General features: G+C 44.9%; 1 protein-coding gene across 28 annotated transcripts in view; it reads right to left on the reverse strand.

Moving 5' to 3' along the window:
* Positions 1–16,947, reverse strand: part of Ttll5 (tubulin tyrosine ligase like 5) — a 276,835-nt gene that overhangs the window by 147,786 nt on the left and 112,102 nt on the right. The gene's annotated exons all lie outside the window — the stretch shown is intronic.

Below are 16,947 nucleotides of genomic sequence, written 5' to 3' on the forward strand. Positions count from 1 at the left end.
AGACTTCCTGAGGACAAACCTCCCTATCTTATGACTTCCACCACTGTGTCAGCGTTTGCATCTTCCAGTTTCAGTCTGTGGAGCAGCAGCACCTGCATCCCTGGACACTTGTGCAAGTGCAGAGCTCAGCCTCACTCCAGAGAACCAACCTACATTCAACAAGATCACGGGCAGCCGATTTGCCGTTTGAAAATCACTTTTCAGAGAGGGTAGAAAACAGAAGGCAAGAATAGGAAAGGGGAACGTGCATGGCTTCCTGTCCCCCACAAAGCCAAGGGGACCTTCCAACGGACAGCAGAAAAGCCTTGGATGGAGTAAGTCATAAAACAAGGGGGATGGGGAGGAAGAGAAAAAATTCCAGGAGGGATAGTCAGGTTTCACTATTGCTTGGTGTTGTTTGGGTGCTCAAACTTTAAAAGCATGCTGAGGATGCAAAAGCATACAAAACATTTCAAAACAAACCAGAAGAGTCCAAGACTCCTTTTATTACACTGACATTATTAAACAACCATCTAAACCTAAAAACCACCAGCTCATTACCTATACCTCTGCCTTCCTCTGGCTGGCTAGCTAAGGGACGAATTGCCTGTGGGAAATCTGGCCACCAGCTCCTAGCTCATTTAAGCCTTGGGGCCTGCTAGCCAGATGTTTCTCCTTGCCCTCCCCTCTCCCTCAGCTCCCGCTTACAGCAGCTAATCCAGATGTTCGACTCCCATTCTCTGCCTTGTGTCCACTGCCGCGGTGACCTCAGCGCATTTTTTTCTTCTGGTACCAAAACAGTATTTATTTTAGAGGCAGCCTTCTGAATAGGGCAGGTGAGCAAATATCTGGATGTGTGGGCTAAGGACACATTGCATACATTCCTTCTAGACAGGTGTTTAAATTATAGCAGGAATAAATACAGGTGATGGATTGGAAAGCGGGGAGGAGAAACAGAGGAGGCAGCCAGTTTCCGGTGCCTGGCCCGCCCAAGTGTTACTGCTTGTTACTGATGTTAGCTAAAGGTAGTGCTGATGCCAGTATTCTAATTAAAATACCGTGGAACTGCCCCGATGGAATCCCAGAAAACAGTCCCCCCAACAACTCAGATACATACCCTTTTGGAATGCAAAGGGGTTGTCTGGGGACAGACCTAACTAGAAGTCCCTGGCTGAAGTTACATGCTGTCCTACATGCTCAAACAAACTTTACACCTCAAATGTAATTCAACAAAGAATCACTGTGCTCTCTATCAGAAGCAAGGCCACGGGGAGAGTGGGAAGTTACAAAGAGAAATGTGGCCTCTGCCTGCCCTCAAGTTACATCAGATCTGACCATCTAAGACATGAGAGCAAACACTATTTGAGATCTCAAACGTGGCAGTGCTAAGAAAATTCAGATACAGCTTATGAACTGCCTAAATAGAAGAAAAAAATATAGACAGCAACAAAGAAGCAGGAATAAATGCCTGAGATACCGATGGCTCACTTGGGGAAAGGCAGGGTACCAGAAGACAGCAAGGGATGGAACAATACCCTTGCTCTGGACACAAAGGGAACTTCTGGGAGCCACACCCAAGCTATGCTTTGATGTGGTGCTACACTATGTGGTGAGGGCAGAGAAAACAAGAGTTGCTTTCTGGAGTGAGTTGAAAAGGATTAATGGACAGTTCAGCAGTTAAGTAAGAGGGGATTAAAGATCACTTATTGATCTCTCCTTTGTCCCTTGCACCTAGGCAGGCCTTGGTGCTGGGTTTGTAATCTGACCATGGAAGTGTTCAAAAGTTCATGTATCTGTTGTTCACACTTGTCTATAGAATCTGTTTTCTGTGGGATGCTATTCTCCCAAAGTGGTGGAGAGGCGAGATAGAGCTTTCTACTATTTAAAAAGGGAAGGTTAAAGGGTGGCACATGCCTTTGACTCTCGTACTCCGGAGGCAGAGGTAGGCATGGATCTTTGTGACATTAAGGCCACATGCCAGCCAGGTCTACATAACAAGTTCTAGGACAGCCATGACTACATAAAGAGACAGTCTCAATGCCCCCCCACCCTGCCCTGCCACACAAAGGGCAGGGGGTGCGTTTAAAGAGAGGGTGACTGAGGCCAGTTTTGTTCAAGGACCACGGGGAAATGTGTCTCTCCTCAGATTTACTCCATGAGGCCTCTCTTTAACAATAAACTGGTTTAAAAGTCAAGAAAGGGCAAGGCCGATGAGGAAGTGGACAGGAGACCAGCTAGATGAAGTCTCCTGGGGCTTCAGCCCAATAGGCAAAGATGTACACACACACACACACACACACACACACACACACCCCACACTGCTTGGCTCTAGTCACCAAAGCTAATGATTTACTGTGGAATTTTATAGTAATTACCAAAAGGATTTTCCTCAAAGGTCCTCGCTGGACATCTCTTGAATCTCAAGGTGGTGAAGGCTACATTCCAGCCACCATTCCAATCTACCGCTCAGCTTTTAGGATTCATGTGTGCCACGACCTCCGGCTTTATTGTGGAAAACTAAGTCCAAACACTGACTCTTAGAAACAGTAAGGCTCTTGGTAAATATTTGAAAAGACAGCACAGGTTAACAGATACAAAGGGTTGCATGTATCCTCTCAAATCCTCCATCAGAGAGGCCACAGGCAGCATCTGCTTGATGCATCCATGTTCTACATAACAAACCATCATCGCTTAAAAACAGAGCACTCTCCCCCTACAGCGGATACTTGTGTTGTGAGTAGTTCGCCTATATGGTGACAGCTAAGGCTGACCTCAGACCAGGGCATGGTTGAGTCTGTGTAAAGAAGGCCTTACGCTTGATCTTTCTCAGCACAACACCGAGGCTTCTCATTGCTGCTGGGGGCGGGGGCATGAGTAGTAAACAGAAGTAGCTTCATGCCATGCTTATATTATTAAGTACAAATTAATTTTCTATTTTACCTTACAAATTTTTACTTAGGGTTACATCCCAGGAGCACTTATCTTCTCCTGGTATCTGTTGAGGACTGGTTCCACAACCCTTAGATAGCAAAGCTAGAGGATGTTCAAATCCCCTTGGAAAAGTGGTACAGGGCTGGGGTGAGAGTACCAACCTACTCTGAGTCCTCGTTCACTCCTGAGCATCCCCTTCCCCACAACAGTATCACATCGGAATACAATGTACACATTCCCCTAGACACTTCTTTTTTTTTTTCATTTTTTTGAATTTATTTATTTAAGATTTCTGTCTCTTCCCCGCCACCGCCTCCCATTTCCCTCCCCCTTCCACCAGTCAAGTCCCCCTCCCTCGTCAGCCCAAAGAGCAATCAGGGTTCCCTGCCCTGTGGGAAGTCCAAGGACCACCCACCTCCATCCAGGTCTAGTAAGGTGAGCATCCAAACTGCCTAGGCTCCCACAAAGCCAGTACGTGCAGTAGGATCAAAAACCCATTGCCATTGTTCTTGAGTTCTCAGTAGTCCTCATTATCTGCTATGTTCAGCGAGTCCTGTTTTATCCCAGGATTTTTCAGACCCAGGCCAGCTGGCCTTGGTGAGTTCCCGATAGAACATCCCCATTGTCTCAGTGTGTGGGTGCACCCCTTGTGGTCCTGAGTTCCTTGCTCGTGCTCTCTCTCCTTCTGCTCCTGATTTGGACCTTGAGATTTCTGTCCTGTGCTCCAATGTGGGTCTCTGTCTCTGTCTCCTTTCATCGCCTGATGAAGGTTAATATTCAGGAGGATACCTGATATGGGAGTGTCATATATTAATCTGTTGATTTCATTGGTTAAGTAATAAAGGAACTGCCTTGGCCCTGTGGGTGGAGTAAACAGAATAGAACGCTGGGAGGAAGAGGAAGTGAGGTCAGACTCCACAGCTCTCCTCTCCGGAGCAGATGCAGGAGAGACGCCATGCCCAGCTCCCAGGCAGACGCACGTGATGAAGCTCCGACCCAGGATGGACTTAGGCTAGAATCTTCCCGGTAAGCGCACCTAGGGGCGCTACACAGATGATTAGAAATGGGCTAAATTAATATGTGAGAATTAGCCTAGAAGAGGCTAGATAGGAATGGGCCAAAGCAGTGTTTAAAAGAATACAGTGTCTGTGTAATTATTTCGGGGTAAAGCTAGCTGGACAGGGCAGGTGGCTGGGGTGTTTGGGGACGCAGCCCCGCCGCGCCCCCTATTACTACAGATACCTATATGTTTTTCTTTGGGTTCTCCTTATTTAGCTTCTCTAGGATCACTAATTATAGGCTCAATGTCCTTTGTTTATGGCTAGAAACCAAATATGAGTGAGTACATCCCATGTTCCTCTTTTTGGGTCTGGCTTACCTCACTCAGGATAGTGTTTTCTATTTCCATCCATTTGCATGCAAAATTCACAAAGTCCTTGTTTTTTACTGCTGAGTAGTACTCTAATATGTATATATTCCATACTTTCTTCATCCATTCTTCCATTGAAGGCCATCTAGGTTGTTTCCAGGTTCTGGCTATTACCAACAATGCTGTTATGAACATAGTAGAGCATATACTTTTGTTGTATGATAGGGCCTCTCTTGGGTATATTCCCAAGAGTGGTAGTGCTGGGTCCAGGGGTAGGTTGATCCCGAATTTCCTGAGAAACCGCCACACTGCTTTCCAGAGTGGTTGCACAAGTTTGCATTCCCACCAGCAATGGATGAGTGTACCCCTTTCTCCACAACCTCTCCAGCAAAGGCTATCATTGGTGTTTTTTATTTTAGCCATTCTGACAGGTGTAAGATGGTATCTTAAAGTTGTCTTGATTTGCATTTCCCTGATCGCTAGGGAAGTTGAGCATGACCTTAAGTGTCTTTTGGCCATTTGAAGTTCTTCTGTTGAGAATTCTCTGTTCAGCTCAGTGCCCCATTTTATAATTGGGTTGATTAGCCTTTTACGGTCTAGTTTCTTGAGTTCTTTATATATTTTGGAGATCCGACCTTTGTCAGTTGCGGGGTTGGTGAAGATCTTCTCCCAGTCAGTGGGTTGCCTTTGTGTCTTAGCGACAGTGTCCTTTGCTTTACAGAAGCTTCTCAGTCTCAGGAGGTCCCATTTATTCAATGTGGCCCTTAATGTCTGTGCTGCTGGGGTTATACGTAGGAAGTGGTCTCCTGTGCCCATGTGTTGTAGAGTACTTCCCACTTTTTTTTCTATCAGGTTCAGTGTGTTTGGACTGATATTGAGGTCTTTAATCCATTTGGACTTAAGTTTTGTGCATAGTGATATATATCTATTTTCATTCTTCTACAGGTTGACATCCAGTTTTGCCAGCACAATTTGTTGAAGACGCTCTCTTTTTTCCATTGTATACTTTTAGCTCCTTTATCGAAAATCAGGTGTTCATAGGTTTGTGTGTTAATGTCAGGGTCTTCTATTCGATTCCATTGGTCGACTTCTCTGTTTTTATGCCAATACCAAGCTGTTTTCAATACTGTTTTTATGCCAATACCAAGCTGTTTCCTAGAGACTTCTACAGAATCACTTCTGCATGATCCCAAATCAGCCCGCATATGCCGTATTGTTTAGGAAACACTGACAAGGAAATGTCTGCACATGCTCAGCACAGACACTTCCTAAATATTTTAAATTTGTGGTTAGTTGAATACAGAGACATGGAATCTTCGGATACAGAAGACCAACTGTAATAGTAAACAAAGTGGACTTCATCCAAAGAAATTCAACAAACAGTCTTGGCAAACGCTCGGGTCTATCTCCTGTGTCTCTGTCCCCCTCCACTCCGTCTCTTCAGTTAGCAGTAAGTAGTGGGGCGGCAAATGTCACTAGAAGGCTAGCAAGGAAATTAGAGGTTCCATATTACCTCTTTCTGCACAGACCACAAGGGAGTGATTGCTTTGGAATTAAAGGAAATAAAATAGGCAGTGATTAGAGTGAGAGCTAAGTATTGCTCTGGCTGGTGCCTAGCATAATTTTAGAGATGATGTCTGCCTGGTCTCGAAGCCCGAGGCAAGGTTCTCAAATGGGTAAAATAATAGCTCTGGCACTCAGATTGTGTTCCCTTCTCAGCATAATGGCTATACTGCATGACTCCATCATGGTACTGAGATGGCAAAGGGCTAGGAAAGCAGTCGTGATTCGTGGCGACAAACCTCGGGCTTAACAGGCAAGGTTCATGCACCTTATTATTTATTTATCAAGATGGAGATGGAAACAGACGGGTAACGATGGCACAGCATTCAGGTGTAGCATTCTTGTTTTCCCTCTTTTGGTTTTTCGAGACAGGGTTTCTCTGTGTAGACCTGGATGTCCTGGAACTCACTTTGTAGACCAGGCTGGCCTCAAACTCAAGAGATTCATCTGCTTCTGGTTCCTGAGAGCTGAGATTAAAGGTGTGCACAACCACCGCCCAGCCAGGTGTAACATTCTTATCACTATTCAATCTTATCGTGGCATGACCCCAAATCTTAGATTTCTTTTCTAATAAGATCTAGAGGGCTGTTACACAAAATGATTTCATTAATTCACACAAATATTTACTACTTTTCGGGATTTGCCATTCTTCTCTGCATGGAGGAAGGCAGATGAAAGTAGTAGTCCTTGCCTCTATGGAGACGACAACCTAATGCAGAGTGTTACTGAAATATTCATGTATGTATGTAACCAAGATGGTGAGAGATTTGGATTTGGATCAAATTATCGATAACAAATGGTTGCATACTATCTCAAAGCTTTCAAGATCTCTAAACCTGGAGACCAAGTGTCCATGGATATCAAGAGGGAGCCTGTGTGGGGGACATCTATGCACACTTTAGAACTGAACACAAGTCTGTATGTGTGCACTTTTCTTCTTTTTCAGGAGAAGAACACATCTCTGATTTGATTCTCAAACGGATCATGTGAACTGAAAGGTACATGGACTTGTCTAGAGCTGCGTTCACACTGTACTAGAGAATGATCCTCTGCTGTGTTCACACTGTACAAGAGAATGATCCTCTGCTGTGTTCACACTGTACTAGAGAATGATCCTCTGTTGTGTTCACACTACTAGAGAATGATCCTCTGCTGTGTTCACACTACTAGAGAATGATCCTCTGCTGTGTTCACACTGTACTAGAGAATGATCCTCTGCTGTGTTCACACTGTACGAGAGAATGATCCTCTGCTGCGTTCACACTGTACGAGAGAATGATCCTCTGCTGCGTTCACACTGTACGAGAGAATGATCCTCTGCTGCGTTCACACTGTACTAGAGAATGATCCTCTGCTGTGTTCACACTACTAGAGAATGATCCTCTGCTGTGTTCACACTGTACGAGAGAATGATCCTCTGCTGCGTTCACACTGTACTAGAGAATGATCCTCTGCTGTGTTCACACTACTAGAGAATGATCCTCTGCTGTGTTCACACTGTACTAGAGAATGATCCTCTGCTGTGTTCACACTGTACTAGAGAATGATCCTCTGCTGTGTTCACACTGTACGAGAGAATGATCCTCTGCTGCGTTCACACTGTTCGAGAGAATGATCCTCTGCTGCGTTCACACTGTACTAGAGAATGATCCTCTGCTGTGTTCACACTACTAGAGAATGATCCTCTGCTGTGTTCACACTGTACTAGAGAATGATCCTCTGCTGTGTTCACACTGTACTAGAGAATGATCCTCTGCTGTGTTCACACTGTACGAGAGAATGATCCTCTGCTGCGTTCACACTGTTCGAGAGAATGATCCTCTGCTGCGTTCACACTGTACTAGAGAATGATCCTCTGCTGTGTTCACACTACTAGAGAATGATCCTCCGCTGTGTTCACACTGTACTAGAGAATGATGCTCTGCTGTGTTCACACTACTAGAGAATGATGCTTTTCTGTGTTCACACTGTATTAGAGAATGATCCTCTGCTGTGTTCACACTGTACTAGAGAATGATGCTCTGCTGTGTTCACACTGTACTAGAGAATGATGCTCTGCTGTGTTCACAGAGGAAACCCCACCACAACACAAGTGGACCAGGTGGGTACTCTGAAAACTGTCCCTCTCCCAGCTGTGGAGATCTGAGGGATCTGAGGGGGCGTAGGGGGTGGCTCTCTCCCTCCCTCCCTCTCACGTGTGTCCCTAGAACAAAAGGCAATCTCTGAACAGGACACATCACCTCTGTTCCAGAAGAGCACACAGAGGTAGGTATGCACTCCTTGCAAGCTGGAGCAAAGTGAAGAACGTATTTTTTCAAGGACATAGAAAAAGCCACCCTTAAGCAATTATACTTTGAACACTCCTCCAAAGACACCTCATGAGTAGTTATTAAATCGCTAGCTCCAGTAAGCAACAAACACATGTTTTCGGGCAGTTTAAATTCCTTTTTTAATTCCTGGATGCTGATAAAATGAACCGCAAGTTTATACTCCAATCACCAGGAGATAAGAGCTACCATGTTAATCATACTCTAAAGGGGGTTGGGAAGTGTGAAGAATTCTGAAGCACTGATGTGTCAGATCTGAAGCTTCCTGGCAACTGCCTCCCTCTTTTAAACGTCACAGTCTACACACCCTCACACTCATAGTTCCAAACAATAGTAAGAGCTCCAGATCAAAGTCTGCCAGATATTCATGGGAAGCCAGCCTAAGAAAATGGCCAGCTCTCTTTTTTCCAATGTATGTATTCTGTTTTTGTGAGCTGGGGGCTACCACTCGCCTGATAAGTAGACTTACACATATGAGCAAGGGATTGCCAAGGCAGGATTGGCTCCCCTCCTCCACTAAAAAGAAAGCAGTGGCCACCCTACAGAATAATCCGATGAGGGCCAATTCAATAACTAGTCAATCATCGCGATAGAGCATACGACTCTCAACTTGCATCATGGAGGAGAGAGCGCTTGCAATCACTAAAGGAGATGTTTATTCCGGTGTCCTGTCTTTGCAGGAGCAAAGGTGTAATGACAGTTCTGCAGTGGTGGCACAGAACAGCGGGGCAATGCAATGCTCAGCCACGTTAGTCCATCTGAGTTCTGACTCAGAGGAAGAAGAGGCAGTGACCACTAAGACAAAACACACAGAGTCGCAGAGATCAGAGATCAAGTCCTGATAACGGTGACTTTCCAGTGTGTTACCTTAGCAGTCACTCATCCTACTAGCTTGTGTAACTTCATCTTCAAAAGTTAAAAAAAAAAAAATGGGAAAAGCACTTTCCTCGCTCCTAAAATGGAAGCGATAATGAACACAAACTGCCATTAACATACTGCCTAGGACAAAGTAGGAATGTGATTAATGTCGGCTGATTTGGTGTGTAGGGCAGGTGTGCTACAATCATTGAAAAGGAATGGAAACGCAAGTATTAGTCTTAAAAGACAACACAAAACCCAAGAGCATACAGAAGAGAAGTTCTTTCCCCTTTAGCAAGCACGTGGTTTGTAGAAAGTACAGATCCCGCACTAAGTGATGGGTTAGAAAGAACTGCCATTATGTGGTTTACAGTCAGAGGCAAGTGATGCAAAATGACTATCATCCACCTGCTTTAAAGAGAGGCTGGTGACAGGCTGAAGGCATGACCACGATGGGAAGACTTCTGTTGTGGTGGCAGGTGCTCTTCATTGGTTTATTAAAAACTATATCAGGATGTATGCTTTAGAGAACACTGGGGGTGGATGGTAAAAACTGGACACAGTCTGGTCTTCAAGGATCTTATCGTCCAATGAATGAACACATTTAAGGACTGAGTTCTTTACTAGTATGCACAAGACCCTGCATTCAATCTCCAACACCATGTAGTAGTAGTAACAAAGAGTGAGCACATTTATTAAATATCATTGTCCCTCAGCATCCCCAAAGTATGGCTTTGTAGGGCCTTTTAAAGATATAAAAATCTAATCCCAGCACCTGGGAGGCAGAGGCAGGTGGATGTGTGTGAGTTTGAAGCCAGCCTGGTCTACTACAGTTAGTTTCAGGACAGCTAGAACTGTTACACTGAGAAACCCCTGTCTCAAACAAACAATCTAATCTACAGATGATCAAGTTTCTGATGTAAAATATAACTACATTTAAATATAGTGTCCATATGCCCTCTCATAAAAGCACCTGAGATAGATTACTTATATGATGTAAAGGCTATGTAAAACTTTGTTGTACTTAGTTGTTTAGGAGAAAGGTCTGTACATGTTCAAAACAGATGCAGGCTTTTCAGAATTTACTATACTGACCCCAGAGAACACACAGACACAGAGGCCAGTCCGAGTCAGGTCTGAGGCATCATGGGACACCAAGCTTAAGGAGCTCAATGTCTGTTAAAGGAGAGAGTTATGTAGATACACAATTAGACGGCAGACTTAGCACACCAATGGGATTCATGCAGAGGTATAGGTCAGACATGGTGACTAAGAGTCGTTTCTCCCGAGAAGATGGCATATATTAAGGCATACAGATTAGTAGAAATCCTAGCAGAGCTATGCAAAACCATGCACGCTGGAACGCAGACAGGCACAGTGCGCTGCAGCTAGACCCTCAGGAAGACCACGGGTAGCATCCATTAGTTTGGTTTTACATCACAGAGATTCTAAGAGCAGAGAACACTAGGATCAGACATGTGATTAACATAACAAGAGGTCTTTAACGATGAGGATAAGCAGGAGGACACTGCCAGGAGATCGTTTAAGAGGTACCTGTGGCCGTCCACCTGAGAGATAATGGAGGCCTTTGGCAGAGCAGTGATGTAACTTAGAGAAGATGCAGAGCAAAGACACTGGAGTCAGAATGACAAGACTTGGCAACAGCTTGGTGCAGGGAAGATGGAAATGGAGGTGCCAATAAGCCAGGCTTCCACACTCAAGTTTCAGGGGTGTCAATACACCAAGGCAGAAATGAAAAGAAGGGGGAAAGCCAACAGCTTTCAGATCCACTGAATGGAGGAGTCTTCCTGCATACTTCTGAGCATGTTCAAATGTCTGGATGCTGGCAAGATAGTCAAGCGGAAATGGCTAGAAGGCAGTTGAATATTTGGACCTCAAACTCAGCACAAAAGTTTAAGGTTAGAATGCATATTGGAGGTCTGGAGAGCTCAGGTTAAGAAGACTGGCTGCTCTTCTAGAGGTCCTAAGTTCAATTCCCAGCAACCACATGGTGGCTCACGGCCATCTACAGTGGAATCTGATGCCCTCTTCTGGCATGCAGGCATACATGCAGACAGAACACTCATACCAAAAAAAAAAAGTTAAAAAAAAAATGATGCATACTGGGAGAAATCCACAGAGGTACCAGATAAAGCTGTGTGTGTGTAGGGGGATTTCCCCCAAGGAAAGGTTCATTGAAAGACAGCCACAGCATGAAGGGGACAGAGCCCAGGACCACCTCACACTCCTCACTCGGCACCCCTCAGCTGTCTGTGCTTTCTGTGTAGGGCTGCGGCTTCATGAGCTTCCCCTACACATCAGCATGTCTACTGGTGTCTTCCTTACTCGGCTCATGCTTAGGCAGCCATATTGGAAGACTCCATGGGTGTAGCTTGTGACATTGCCATACAATACAACTATATAACAAAGCCTGTTCCTCTGGCTCTTAGAATCTGAGTTCTGCGGCCCCTTCTGCAGTGATCTGGAGCCTTAGGAGCAGGAATTGTGTTGTAGATGTATCAGGCAGGACTGGGCTCCACCACTCTGTGTTAGGATAGGTTGTGGTTTTCTGTAATGGTCTCTGTCTGTTGCAAAGAGAAGTGTCCTTGGTGAGGAGTAAGGACTACATTTATCTGTGGGTAAGAAGACAAATATTTAGAGTGTAGTTAGGGATTAAGCTCTTTTAGTAAAGTGGCAGTTGTAGGTTCTCTTCCGAGATCCATGACTTCACTAGCCCGAGAGAGTTGGCTAGGTTTCCAGTTCCAAGCATGAGTTCCCTCTTGCTAAGCAGGTCTTAAGTCCAGTTTGAGAGCTGTTGGTTACGGCCACAGTACACCATGCTACTACTGACCCCTTAGGATTACTGTGCCATGCTGGTGGTTGCTGTGGCTTACATACAGCATCATAGCTGGGTATGACTGTTGGTCACCCCTCCTTGGAAGCTTGCACCAGGTCTTTTGGTTCCATGAAAGTTAGTCTCAAGGGAGAGGTTTTTCAGGACAGACCCAGGTCAGGACCTCCAGGCCTGTGTCTGAAGGAAAATCTTCTACCTCTGCTCTTTTTTTTTTTTAGATGAGGTAAACACAACCAGACAGGGCAAGTAACTTCCCAGGTCTAAGAACTAAGGTTCCCCTATCAACCTTGTTGTCTTTCTAGAAACAGGAACAGGCGGCAAATGTGGTACTAAAGAGTATATTTTCTATCAACAAAGACTACAGAGTCAAAGGAAACAGTCAACAGTCGTAGACCAGAGCTAAAGTGCACAGCAGTTCATGTGTTCAGATGAGCTCAGAAGGAGAAAGAAAGCTTCCAGGGCCAAGTCCTGCCGCCTGTAATGTGCAGACAGGACGCTAGCACCCAATGCCAGGAGGCAGCACTGACTCTCAAACTGGAGCCTCCGAGACTGAGTCAAGGTCCACTGGGGACCTTTCTAGAAGCTCCCGAAACAGACAGCATGATCCAGAGTCCCTCTGGATCCAGAGGAAGAGTGAAACATAACTGCTGCAGCCCAAACTTTCTGCTCCTTTCTATGCCCTTCCCCAGGGTTAGGCTGGGAAGTCTCAGAGCAACGGAAATGAAAGAACTGAGTGGTTTTCTGCTCCGCTCCCCATCAGAATGAAAAATCTCAAGAGCACAAAGCGTCTCCCCCTCTCTGTGTCTGTCAGCACATTTCAGGAGGCCTGGCCACGTCTCTGCACGGCTGGCTGGGGGGCAGACTGACACGGCACACGGGTTCGTGGTGGGGCCCTGCCTGGGTGGTCTGTTGCTATCCCTTTGATTAAATTCCCAGGCTGGGAGAGCTGGAGCTGCTCCTAATGATAGCTGGGCCCTGAAATCTCAAACTCGCTGGCCAGAGAGGGCCAGAGCTCCTCGACAGCCCTGCCTCCTGCTCCTCACCACAGGCTGGGCTCCTTCACCACATTCTTCTGTGCACTACCAGCAATGACCACAAAGGGCCCTGTCTTTGCTCATCTGCCCTCCCTTGCAGCCCTGACTGAGGCAGAGAGAGATCTCACCCCTAAGCTGATGTCCTATTCCAGCATCCCAGGACCCCTCCCCCTACAGGTGCAGATGCTTCTTAACACTGCTGTAAGGAACCCACACCTCAGTCACTAAAAGAACCCATCCCCGAAGATGGCTCCTTAAACAGCGTCTGTGAGGTACACGTGCACCCACAACAACAGGTATAAAACGTTCTCTGCGCATTGTGATTCAATGCGTACCTCCGAAAACAAGCAGGCTGGATTAGACGTTTTCCTGATTGTTTAAGGGGCCACTGTTCATGTGGTGGAGAATGTCTGCTATTCTTATTCTAGGACTTAAACAGAGCTGCACAACAGCAGAAAAGATTAAAAAAAAATTTCAGAGAAATTAGCTTCTGCTTTTAGCTACACAAATTCCTTAGAAATGTAGGCTCTAATATAAATTCTAAGTCCCTTTCCATCACTTGTGGGTAGTTAAGAAGAACTGTCTTTGGCAAGCTTATGATCCCTTAACATTTTCACTAGAAAACAGAGGAGGAAGGGGCAGCACTGCCTCAGCCTGCAGCTCCCCCGCTTCTCGCTCAAGCACCTGTGCCTGGGTGGTTTCTCATCACCTACAAGAGGCTCAACCAGCCCCTCTGAAGGCCTGGAAGCCTGCAGGGCTTTGCTTTCGGCTTCAGGTCAAGTGCCCAGAGCTGACTCCCCAAGTCCGACTCACCATTCTACCTGCTGCCCCACAGACATGTACGCCAGGGTGCCAGGAAGCTCATTCTGCCCTTCTTGTGATGGAGCTGCAAATGAGCGCTTCTAAGAAGACCGCTTCGGCCTTCTTTCTACTACCCACCGGCAAGCTGGGTTGCCCTTTAAGTAGTTTTGACATTCCCTGAGAAAATCTCTGGTGTGCTCCTGGCTATCAGTATTGTTTGAGTGGCTGTCACTCTTATAGGACTATGAGTTATTTCTCAGTCAGAGAGATGTCACACCATTGATGGGATGCTCTTAGGGGCTTGGATAAAGTGTTCTCTTTTAAATAAATAATCACAACAAAATACAAAGTTTATAGAAAATGCCACTGACTAACAGGACAAGTAGTTGAAATTACAGATAAAAATAAAATGTTTTTTTCTCTTCTTCTCTGGGGAGGAAAACATGAAGGAATGGGATGGACAAGATGTGGAAAGGACAGAGAGGGAGAGCAAGAAAAGAGATTTCTTGATTGAAGCAATAGTGGAGAGAGTACCGGAAATGGCCTTCCCCTGTAATCAGACTGATGACTACCTTAATCGTCATCATAGAACCTTCATCCAGCAACTGATGGAACCAGATGCAGAGATCCACGGTCAGCACTGGACCAAGCTCCCAGAGTCCAGTCAAAGAGAGGGAGGAGCGATAATATGAGCAAAAAAGTCAGGACCATGATGGGATATCCACAGAAACACTTGACTTGAACACTATAGTGGGAGCTCACTGACTCCAGACTGACAGAACGGGAACCTGCATAGGCCAAACTAGGCCCTGTGAATGTGAATGGCAGTTGTGTGGCTGAGGCAGTCTGTAGGGCTATTGGCAGTGGGACCAGGACTTATCCCTTGTGCTTGAACTGGCTTTTTGGAGTCCATCCTCTTTGGAGAGACACCTTACTCAGTCTAGTTATAGGGAGGAGGGCCTTGGTCCTGCCTCAGAGTGATGCGCCAGACTTCCTTGACTCCCATGGGAAGCCTTATTCTCTCTGAGGAGTGGATGGGAGTGGGGTAGGTGGGAGGTGGAGAAAGCAGGAAGAGGAGAGAGAGAAAAAACTGGGATTTGTATGTAAAATGAGAAAAGATTATTTTGAAAAATAAATTAACAACCTAAAGTAATTAAATTTTTATTAGTAAAAATTAGAAAATAAAATTTCTCAGAAATACTCTATAATTTTATATAAATTTTCACTATATACAGATAATTTAAAATCTGCTTTCCTTGTCCAATGAAGTCTCTTAACTTCTTGCCTACAAAACAATTAGATAATAGTTTACAGGATATAACTAAAGCAACGCTCAGAGGAAAATTCATAGCCTTTAATATAGACTGGATGAAAATAAATTAGACATGCCGCAACTCAAGAAAAAGAGAAATAAAGATAACGAAAGCACAAAGAGGGAATTAGTAGGAAAACAAAATAATTAATTCTACCACAATAAAGCAACAGTATTAATATATCCATAATTAATCTTATGAGGAGGGAGCTATGGACACAAAGCTGCTTGTGCTGACGGCTGCAGTTAGTTCCTAGGTGCGAGCACGGAGAACGTCCAGAGCTCCTGTCCTTCCCTCCAGGAAGCCACGGGCATCTATCACTCAGTTCAGGTAAGAGATGGAAGCAGCTTTCCTTTTTAACACAGCATAAAAGAAAAAGCAGCTAGAGAACAAATGTCAAAGTCCACTACAATGCATTATTAGTTATTAAGGAGCAGAAAAAAACCCTGAAGTTTCCAAATTACAAAATAAGTAACTGTATTCACAGACAGGAAATGGCTGAGTAACAACCGAGTTTTTCTCTAACAAAATGCATTTTTCTGACAACTCACTGTCATCACATTAGAGACAATGGACTCCAAAAGCCTAAAGGACCAAAATAACAGTATTTCCCCAGTATATGGCATCAAGACTTTGCAAAGAGGCTTTCACACCCCATCTTTATCATCTGGCTGTGTTTTCCCCTCAATAAACACATTGCAGAGGCTGAGAAATGAAGTGCTCAAGATCGGGCAGGCAATCAGTACAGAAGGACACGAGTCTTGGGCTGGCTAATCCGCCCTTCCTAGGTGCTCCACCCTGGATTTCGCACAGTACAGCACCTCCCTCGGTACCCTACTGCAGAAACGCTGAAAGTTAAGGCTGACATCTAATGGCAGGTTCTGATTCTCACAAACAGGAGCTGATGGGCTTGCGGGGCACAGGCACACAGATTCATTACAGATGAGAAAGGCCGAAGGGTTAGCTTCCCAGTGAGGGTATGGAAACTCATTCCTATAGGATCAGGATCTTAGAAGTTACTGGGCTCTGCAACATAGCCAATGATAGAAATCAAAAATATAATACTAATATCAACTAATACTGATAATAATTTAATTTCCTGATGCTCCTAGATTACTTAACTGGAAGCCAAAATGCCAGCTCCTGACCAACAATCTTCACTTTTCCTAAGAACAGTGGACATTTTCAAATTTCCTCTCTTTCCTATGGCCGTGCCTATTCCCATTCACCTACGGCTGATATCTAACTGTCCAGTCCCCTTCCAGTCTCACTGCCACCTTGTCATATATCTTTGCTTCCAACTACAGCTTCGGTCTCCCACCTGTTTGTTTCAAACTCCTAGGGGCTGAAAGGGAAAGTGATTACTGCCTGCTATGCTGAGATGAGGGCGGGGGAAAGCCAAGTCCATGTTAGGCTTATCTTTCTTTGCTCTAATATATTTTTTTTTTAACAGAGAACTAGGGTACCATAAGAGAGAGGTGTGTTTCCTACTTTCACATGTACTTGAAGCAATTTCCACCTCTACTCCCCAGATTTAATCATCACTACAACAATCAATTAAAAATCTTAATACAACAGAAATAAAAAAATATATAACCACATAGTGAATATCACGGGGATTATTATCAGTACCTCATTTAGAAGGTTTGATTCCATTTAGCATTAAAGAAGAAGGTTTCTACTTTTAATTCAATCCCATGAAGACTACCAGAAGAGAGAACAAAGAAAACCCAAAGGTCATAAAAGTGCCATGTACCGCACGCGCGTGCGCACACACACGCATCCTAGAGTCAGGGCCATCATGTCTATTTCTGCCATATCTGTGTCAATGTCAATGATCATTAGATATGAAATATTCTCAGATCACCAACTAAACAGAAGGAGAACAGGGTAAAGAAGAAAATGTTATGAGACTCTG

The sequence above is a fragment of the Microtus pennsylvanicus genome, chromosome 14 (genome assembly GCF_037038515.1).
Source record: "Microtus pennsylvanicus isolate mMicPen1 chromosome 14, mMicPen1.hap1, whole genome shotgun sequence".
NCBI classification, from domain to species: domain Eukaryota; kingdom Metazoa; phylum Chordata; class Mammalia; order Rodentia; family Cricetidae; genus Microtus; species Microtus pennsylvanicus.